General features: G+C 38.5%; 1 non-coding gene across 1 annotated transcript; it reads right to left on the reverse strand.

Moving 5' to 3' along the window:
* Nucleotides 1-6443: 6443 nt before the first annotated feature.
* Nucleotides 6444-6551, reverse strand: LOC122220804. The gene has a single exon (XR_006202985.1). It is a non-coding gene; the product is annotated as a U6 spliceosomal RNA (small nuclear RNA).
* Between the last annotated feature and the right edge of the window lie 3438 nt (nucleotides 6552-9989).

Genomic DNA, 9989 nt, shown 5'->3' on the forward strand with positions numbered 1-9989 from the left:
TTACAGTTTAACTCTTTGGACTGTACTTATAAAGAAATTTAATTTTTTTTATTTTAGTGTCTTCCAGGATACTTTCTAAGAGAAGTATATTAAAATTTGTATATTTCTAATATTTATGATTATTGGAACATCTTTGGGTTTTATTGCATAACTTCTGAAGGTCTATGTTGAACAATTTAGCCAAAAAGAACTTGAAATAGGAGATAACATGAGAAATGAGTAGGGTATGGTGTGGTTTGGAGCTCATTTATTCAAGGCATCTGACCTGTTGTAGACCCTTCTTGGGTATAAAGTAAGGGAGAATATCTAAATGAGCTATGGTTGCTGTTAGGGAAAGTCCTTAAGAAGAGAAGAGTAAGATTATGCACATAGATTTTGGTTCTTTCACAAGGTGATTGCCATCTCTGGCTGATCTGTTTAAGAATAGTGAAATCAGTGAATAAAAGCTGTTAAATGGCAGAGGACAGATGTCTGTTTTCCTGGCCACATGTTTTCCTATGCCAGGGTTATTCCTTCAGTCTCTATCCATCTCTCATGTTTACCTACTCTTGGGAAAAGGAGAAACTTACCTGATTGGTGAGTTTGGGATAAGTAGTTAAATATAATCAATGGAACTTCTTCCCCTCTCTTTTACTTGGATTGTTATGCCAGGAGAAGGGGTGTATTGTTGTTAACTCTTTGCCTTTTGATGAGGACCCTGCCCCAGTGTGGTGGGTCTGCAGCTTCCTGGTCCTCCCAGGGATTAGTGGAGGAAGGGTTTACATTTGTTCATTTCAGGATAAGGTCTTAAGTTCACTCTGCCCACAGTCTCCAATCACCTCTGCAAGTAACAACAATGGTGATATTTTTAAATTTTTTTAATGTTTATTTTGAGAGCGAGAGAGAGAGATCGAGGGGAGGAGGGACAGAGAGAGAGACACACAAAATACAAAGCAGGCTCCAGGCTATCAGCACAGAGCCCCACGCAGGGCTTGCACTCATGAACCATGAGATCATGACCTGAGCTGAAGTCAGGCACTTAACCGACTGAGTCACCCAGGTGACCCAGTAATAGTGATATTTTGATATTATTTGGTCCTGAACCTCAACATGGAGAGGCGATGCTATTTGACAACACCTTCAGTAATATTCTACTTTACTCCATAAATGACTGAATAGAACTAAAATAACTTTACAACAATATCCTAACGTACAGAAATAAAGCATCAGTAGTATGAGTATATAAATTAGGACAGAGAATATAGACTTGGACAAGGTGGGGAACAGAATATAAGGTCTTATATAATGATTCTATTAATAGCTAACATTTGCTGAATGTTTATTTTATCCAATTAATTTTGGTGATATTGGAAATCTCATTTTTAAGATGAAGAAACCAAAGCATAGTAAGGGCAAATGACAACAGCCAAAGAGAGGTAAAGCCTGAATTCATAATTAAGTGTCCTGAGGTGGTTAAGTTTAGATGTTAACCTGACTGCACTAAGTGGTGCCAGTGAGCTGGTAAAATATTATTTCTGGGTTTGTCCATGGGGGGGGGGGGGGGGTCTTTGGAGGAGATTAGCATTTGAATCAGTAGACTTGAATAAAGAAGATAACCCTAATCAGTGTGGGTGAGCATCATTCAAAATAAATAAATAAAACCAAAAAAAAAAAAAAAATGGAAAAAGAGTGAATTCACCTCTCTGCTTGAGCTGAGACATCCATTTTCTCCTGTGCTCTGACATCAGTGTTCCTGGTTCTCAGGCTTTTGAACTCAGACCTGGAGTTATGCCATTGGCCTCAAGATTGTCAGGCCTTTGAACTTGGACTGAATTATACCACCAACTTCCCTGGTTCTCCCACTTGCAGACAGCAGATTGTGGTACCTCTCAGCCTCTAAAACCACATGAGCCAATTCCTATAATAAATCTCCTGCAATAAATTTCTAAATAAATATCTGTATGTATCCTACTTGTTCTGTTTCTCTAGAGAACCCTAACACATGGCCTGAACTCAGAGACAGTGGGTACTTTTAACTTACAATACACTGGAACTTTATTAAAATAAATTTAGCTTTGAACTTCCTGGAAAATAAAACTATTGTGACCAGGGCTAGCACGTCTTCCCTTTTTCCTTTTTATATTAGGGTAGAGTACAGGAGACAAAATGAATAATTTCTTAATCTCCTAGGACATCCTGCCAAAGTTTATTCCAAAAAGTTTGCTCAATTTTACCTGCCAATAACAGTATGTAAAATGTGCAATTTTAACACACTTTGTCAAAATAGGCTGTTACCACATTTTACATTTCATCTCAGTCAGAATAAGCTATGTAATCCACAATAACAAGCACGCCCAAACCTCAGCGATTTACAACTTAAGTGTTTATCTTGCTCAAACTATATACCTTTTGTGGGCTAAATGGGCACTTTGCTCTGTGTCCTCTTTTCTGGAATCCTACCCAGGAGAGGTCTGGAGAGTTTTGCATTAGCGATTAAATGTTTTGGCCTAGAAGTGAAAGTTATCATTTATGATTACAACCTGTTTAGCCATAACTAATGAGTGAAGTTAATCACAGTTTGCCCAGGAAATGCAAATCTACCATGGATTTCCTTATTAGGAAGAGAGCTAGAAAATACTTCATAATCGGCACTAGGATTGTTATAAATTTTCACAAGTTTTACAGCTGAAAAAAAAGACAAATTTCTTTGTTTTACATTTATATTACAAGAGAGGTGGAGAAGTCTTTGTCTGTGAATTTATTGTTCGTACCTTTTTGTCCTATCCATTAAACTGAGCGTGTTGGTGGAGCCCAGTAAAAAAGTTGGTTGTTCCCACGTTAACATCAAGAATTTGCCATTACCCCACCTTCACCAAGAAATTCCATATAGGGAAATATTCTGGAGGATAGTCATCACTTGATCTGCAACATACTGTAAGCAACACATCTTAGAATTGTTTCAATAGAGGCAATGACTATTAATAGTGTTTGGTAAACTAAGATTTATATTTACACCAATACAACATTAGTTGTTCTATGTAACTTACTCTGCCAAAGGTACTATTTTTTCCAAGGTATGTTTATCAGACCTCTTTCAGTTGAAAGTGACAGAATTCTAAATTATTATTATTTTTTTTAAATCAGTTTGCACACCCAACATGGAGCTCAACACGGGGCTTGAATTCACAATGCTAAAATCAAGACCTGTGCTGAGATCAAGAGTTAGATGCTTAACTGACTGAGTCACCCAGCCTCCCTGAAAGTGACAGAATTCTAATTCAGACTGGTTTAATGAAACAAAAATGTATGGCTTCAAGTAAGAATTATGGGGGTTCACTAGGTTTAGGCATGGCTGGATATTTTTGGACAAATGACATCACCAGAATTCTCTCTTCTTTCCATCTCCTATGTTTGCTTTTCTTATGTTGATCCTTACAGATTTTCTCTACATGGCTGCAAAGAGAAACTTTGCAGCTTATGGATAAGCTTTCAAAACTGTATCATCCTTGGAACTAGGAATCTCAGAGAATAGGAAAAGATCTTCCTTTTTCTACATTCCTATCAATCCTTAAAAAGGCAATGCTTAAACTTGCTTGAAAAATATACCCATAGGACCAACCTCTCTCTTTAGGAGCCTGGGATGTACTGATTGGCTAGCTTTGGTTACATCCTGTTACAGGCCAAGTTGTGTTCTTCCAAAATTCATAGATCAAAGTTCTAACTCCTAGTACCTCAGAATGTGACTATACTTCTTGAGATAGTTTCTTTAGGGAGGTAATTAAGTTAAAATAAAGTCATTTAGGTTGGGCTCAAATCCAGTATGACTGACATTTTTATAAGAAGAGGAAATTTAGACACAGACATGTACAGAGGGGAAGACCATGTGAAGACATGTGGAGAAGGCCATCTGCAACCCTAGGAGTGAGGCCTCAAAAAAATCAACCCTGCTGATACATGGATCTCAGACGACCAGCCCTTAGAACTAAGAGAAAATAAATTTCTATTGTTTAAGCCACCCAGTCTTTGGTACTTTGTTGTGGCAGCCCTGGCAAACTAATACACATTCCTAATCCTGCAGTGTGATAGGATAGGCATGGCTCTTACATTGCCAACCCAACCTCCAGAAGGGGAAACAGGCAGTCCCCATGGGGAAAGAAGAAGTTCTAAGACTCAAAGAAGAGAATGATGCTGGACCCACCATAATTGCCAATGTTCCCACGGATAGAGGGTAACCAATCTGCCTTGACCCAAAGGTCCTAATTGCACAGCACCGTTCTGGAAAAAGAATTTATTCTTTATGATAGATTTCTCATCAGAAGTGTTCAAAAAATTGTGAACTTCATTTTCAACCACGACAATTTGGTATAGGTTGGAATGGGCAATAGAGTGTGGCGTTTAGAAGGCTTTTAGATCGGTCATGCCTCGATTTAGATACTGAAACCATATATTTAGTACTAAGATTATTTGGGGAACTTATTTGAGCCTATGTTTCATCACATATAAAAGGGAAATAATGATACTACTTTTCTCTTACAGTTGTTGTGAAGATTCTTTAAGTTAATGCATGTAAAATACTTAACATAATGCCTAATACAATAATAGAAACAGTGGATACTGACTACTATTGTTTGTATTATATCTACCATTATTGTTATTCTTGTTATATATAGATTGTTCAACACACTAAAGTGGCCTAATTGCATATGAGTCATTCAGAGTTCTGAATTTTAGCTTAACTTTAGCATTGACATGTAAATGAAGGTGATGGATATAGAACGTTCAGAGCTTGTCCTGAAGCATATTTTGTGAAGATAATAGAAATTACACTTGCCAATTTCCACACATCTCATTGTGGAGTATCTTGAATTTGAGGTACCTGGGTGATAACAAGATGGAGATACCCAGTTCACAGCTGGAGCCCTGATACTGTACCTAAGGACAGAGGTCAGGACAGTTGATATTAATTCAGGAGTCATTTGTAACAATTATGTCAGAGATGACAAATTAGCAACGTTGAGGAATGCATTTTTTTTCTCCTAAGTAGATTTTAACAAATAAATGGGCTACCACATAATATTGTCAGGGAGAAAGACCTTCCTCAGCCCTATGGTCCTTCTAGCTGGACTTAGAATCCAGTTGAATGAGACAGATTAACAGGAGAAAATCAAATTTAATAGGCATACATACAGGGAATCTACAGAGGCATGAAATTCTGAAGACAATGAGGCAACCAGGAGCATATATGAGCTAAGGAGAGGGGGCGAGGACTGAGGATACAAGGGAGAAAGCTCATTAGCAGGAAGGTGAAAGGAGATGTTTGGAAAAACAAGGTTGTCCTATTATGCAGATAAGTTCCTTAGGTAAGGGGGAGTCTCTGTAAATAGCTCTCCTCCTAGTACAGGCTCTCCTTTCCTATGTAAATGTAGGCAGCTATGGCAGAGGCAGAGAGCTTTCCCTGCATCTGCTGGGTTTTTATTACTTTTAACTCAAAATAAACTTTATGCCAAACTGACCCTTCTTGGGGCAGCCTGCCCTGAGTCCCTAACGTTATCATCCTATATTAAATAAATAAATGCATATATACATACATACATAACTAAATAAATAAACAAATGGGTTACCATTTACTGTTCTATAATATTTGAAAAAAAGCAGATTGGGTGGCTTTTCTTAATAAAACAGTGATCTGGGCATAGTGCTTGGCATTTTCATAAGTCAAATATAAAAGGGAACTGAGGAGTAGCTGCCTTTTTTCATCATGAATCCAACTCTTCACTCAGGGTGTGCATATGCATATATTCCCCATTCATTTGGGCCACCTCCCTCCTCTCTGGAGGCCTGTGAGTAAGACCCTTGATGCGATTGGTAGCTGAGGACAGAGATGTAGGGGAGGTTGACATATGGAAGAAGAAAGGAAAGGGGACCAAATATGGAAAGAGGGAGAGGCAGGGGAGTCATCCAAGAAGCTCAGCAGTTAGTAAGAATGTCTAACCAGTCAGTAAGATGTTAATAAGTTAGTCAGTTAGTCAGAACATCAGAAAAGAGCACTGTCATCACACTTAAAGTGTCAGGTAGTGTTAATTAGAGTGGGGATGATCAAACGTGTCATATTCCCAAAGACTTCTGGTAGGCAGAATGAAAAGAATCTACTAATTTTGTCAATTAGAAGATTACTAATGGCATATAATAAAGGAAGTAGTTTCATTCTTATGAATGGGTAGAAATCTACAAGGGACAGAGGAAGTGAGGAAGTCCTTTCTTTTTAAAAATCTTTCATCTAATGGAGTGATACCTACATGAGGTTTTACGGAAGGCTATTTTTTTTTATTATACAATAAAAAACTATTTATTGGCCAACTGAAAAGTAGTTCAAGTAGGAGATGCAGCAAATAGAGCAAAGAAAGAGACAACTGATAGAGCCCAGTTCTAGCCAGCTGAGACCAAGGGACAACAACATTTTTTTGAAAACTATGGAGTGTTTAACAAATCTGTGTGTCATCCTTGCACAGGGGCCATGCTATTCTTCTTTGTATTGTCCCAATTTTAGTATATGTGGTGCTTATTTTAATCGCACTTAGGTATGTGATTTTAAAGACTTGCTAGTCTTGACGTGAGTGCTCCGTAAGTTCCTGGAGCTCAAAAGTTTAAAATTAATTTCATCAATTGATTCTACCCATCCCAAACATATTTCTGTTCCTATATTCTCTCTCCTAATTACATAGTCTCCCAAATTAAAGTCTGGAAATTATTTTGTATTTCTTTTGTTACCCCCTATCTATTGTTCTCACCTTTCTTACCACCTCCTATCCAATCACACACAAAGTCCTATTGATTCTTCTCTTAAGTTTGTCTGGAGTCTATCTTGTATTTTATTTTATTTATTTAAAAAAAATTTTAACATTTATTCATTTTTCAGAGACAGAGAGAGACAGAGCAGAGCAGAGGAGGGACAGAGAGAGAGACACACAGATTCCGAAGCAGGCTCCAGGCTGTGAGCTGTCAGCACAGAACCTGCTGCGAGGCTTGAACCCACGAACCACGAGATCATGACCTAAGCTGAAGTCAGATGCTTAACTGACTGAGCTATCTAGGAAGAAGCCCTCCTCTTCCTTCCTTTCTTTCTTTCTTTCTTTCTTTCTTTCTTTCTTTCTTTCTTTCTTTCTTTAAGTCTATCTTGTATTTTAATCACAGTTCTCTATTTCGTGGAATCCACTGAACTGGAAACTCTTTGAGGATGAGACTTGTTCTTTATGTTTTTCCTCATTTCAGCTCCTAAAAGTATATATGAAACATATTATAAATATTTGGTAAGTTTTGTAGAGATGAGCTAAGTGTTCTCCCAGTTTCCCTTCCTGCACCCTTGTTTCTTACACTCCAGTCACACCATACAACCTACTCTTCCTCCAATACCCTGTATTATTACTTATCCTTGTTTTACTTCTGCCTGGGATGCTCTTCACAATGTATTGTCCACCTGGAAAGTGGACCATATTTCTGAAAAGTTAGTGGAGGAATTAATGCCTCTGTGAAATTGCCCTTTATTACTCTACTTTTGTGCAGACCTTGCTGCAGAATATCAAATACATTTCTTTTTCTATCTGGCACATGACAAAATCTTTCTCAGCTTCACTTGTTTGACACAGCCATAGAACGTGGGCGGGAAAATTGTGCACACGTTTAAGCTTAGCCCGTAATTGCTTTCCTGTTGTCATCCTCCATGCTGTTTTTCACTTTCAGGTGGTTGGTTTAAAGATCCCCTCAAGTGGATCTTGGGAGCTATTATAAGAAGGGAGCCCAGGCCCCCAAGTCATTGGTTGGTGAACTGTCCGACCAGCAACTCCTGCATAGGACAACTGTGAGAATGAAAAATAAACTTTTATTGTGTTAAACCACGGAGATTTGGGAATTTATCCATTAGAGCCACTGTAGAGGCACCATTTGCCACCCCAAAATATGTCTTTTTGGTATAAGGATTATTTTAGGCTGATTAATTTTTAAGAAACTGCAAACATAGGAGCTCTAAAAACCAAACAGAAGTTACCTTTTTTAAAGAGACGTGTACATGTATAAGGAAAATCTTTATTTGTAAGGGTGCCTCCCTTGCTGTACCAGGAAGAGAAGGATGACTCAATCTTTAGAAACTATTATCAGTGGAGAAGGCAATGACTTAGGTCTGAATAACCTTACCCTTGTTTCCAGTGCATGTCCAGATAATCTCTCATAACTGACTGTCCACCCTCAATATCTCGTTTTGTCTTTATCTGAAGATGGTTTTAAGGTGATGGCTTTGGCAATTTCAGAGAGTTACTCAGTTTTTCTGGGTCTCTCCCATGTATACACATTACCAAACATTTGTTTGGTTTTCTTCTGTTAATGTAATATCAGTGTAATTAGTAGACTAGCCAAGAAAGCTAGAAAGGAAGACAAAAAATCTTCTGCCCCTGAAGTTTTGGCAACCTGGATGGGATTTTTCACTGGCTGGACACTGCTGGCTCTGGGGCTGCTGCAGATCTTGGGACCTTTGACAAAAAGCTGGCAGAAGGTAAGATTAACACCATATCAGTCTCCAGGATCTTTGCTTGCAGGATTCAGGGGAAGTGAGAATATATGTTTCTTTTCTAACTTAAGATAAGCTGGAGAAAATATTTGCAGAATTCATTCCTTGGGTATAGCAACACTGGTAAAGATTTGGTGATAAGTATTCTTGTTTTCTAGCCTTTCTTTTTCTTCCCAGAGATGGTCACTGTTTTCTATTTTCTATTTTCTGACTAGTGAGAATGTTCTCCCTGGTCTTTACCAGTTGAAGGATGCCTATTTGTCTGACAGGCAGCTGAATAGGCTATGGATCCAAACTTAGGAAGTAAAAAAAGTGGGGGAACGGGGGAACGTGATTCCCTTTGTTTGGAAAAGTCCTTTAAAACTCGGCCCCTTATAATTAGTGCCTGTGCTTTCAAGGCTGACTCTGGAAGTGACCTGTCTGGATCTTGTGAGGCCTGCACCTCTTGCATTCTCCTTGAGGATGCTTCTTGCATCCATGATTAACCCATAAAAAGGCTTATTGGTTTGAGTCCCTATTAAGATTAGTAGATCCTCGTCATCAATGGCCAGATGATGGAACATTTGGAGAAATTTCTATATTGAAAAAACCTCTTTAGAGTGCTCTCATCCTAAATAAATATCTTATTGGTACTTATGGAAAGGCCAAATAAAAAAGATATAATTATAATGGCTAACCTTAGGGACCCTCTTAACAAGATGAAAGAACAGAAATTAGACAATTTTCGAACAAAAATTAACATTCATATCCAATGTAAATTTCCCTTCTCAAAATTTGGCTCTGATACAGGCAAGTCAGGTCCAAGGACCCAGAGGGGTCCCGCAGGACCATCCAAAAGGGTCCTTGGCTATCCCCAGGAGAGAAGTTAAACATAAGCCAGCAGGAAGTGAGAGCAGAGTTTATTGCAGAGATAGAGCAGATACAGATAGAGCATCTGGATGATTCAGAAAGGAGAAGAAGAATGAGTCTCATCTTTGCTTGGGATCCAGGTTTTTACTGAGGACAACAGTCTGATGTACGTGTCCTGTCAGGCATCCAGGAACCGGTCAAATAAGGACAAATGCTCAGGTGTCCTCCACAAGTTGCTTATGCCCTGGAGCTAGAGGTCTTGGTGAGTCAGTGGTCTTGGAAAATAAACATTTGGACCTAGCCTGGTCACTCCTTAGATGTTATCTATTGTGCTGGAAGACTCCAAAGAAATCATTAACTTGACCTTTACAAAGAGGACATATATTAAAGCACGTGTAAGGTTGAGATGCAAGTCCTAGCAAGAATAGAAGCAGGAAAAGAGCAAAGAAAACACACACACACACACCTATTTTTTCATGGGTTCCCTTTGGTTTCCTTGTCTTAGTTCCATCTGTCTATTTTAACTTTTCTTCCCCTAAAAGATTTACAGAGAGCACTCCAACCTTATCTCCAGTTCCAAGGATACAGGTTATTCATGTAAGTA

Source organism: Panthera leo, chromosome B2, assembly GCF_018350215.1.
Source record: "Panthera leo isolate Ple1 chromosome B2, P.leo_Ple1_pat1.1, whole genome shotgun sequence".
Lineage (NCBI taxonomy): Eukaryota > Metazoa > Chordata > Mammalia > Carnivora > Felidae > Panthera > Panthera leo.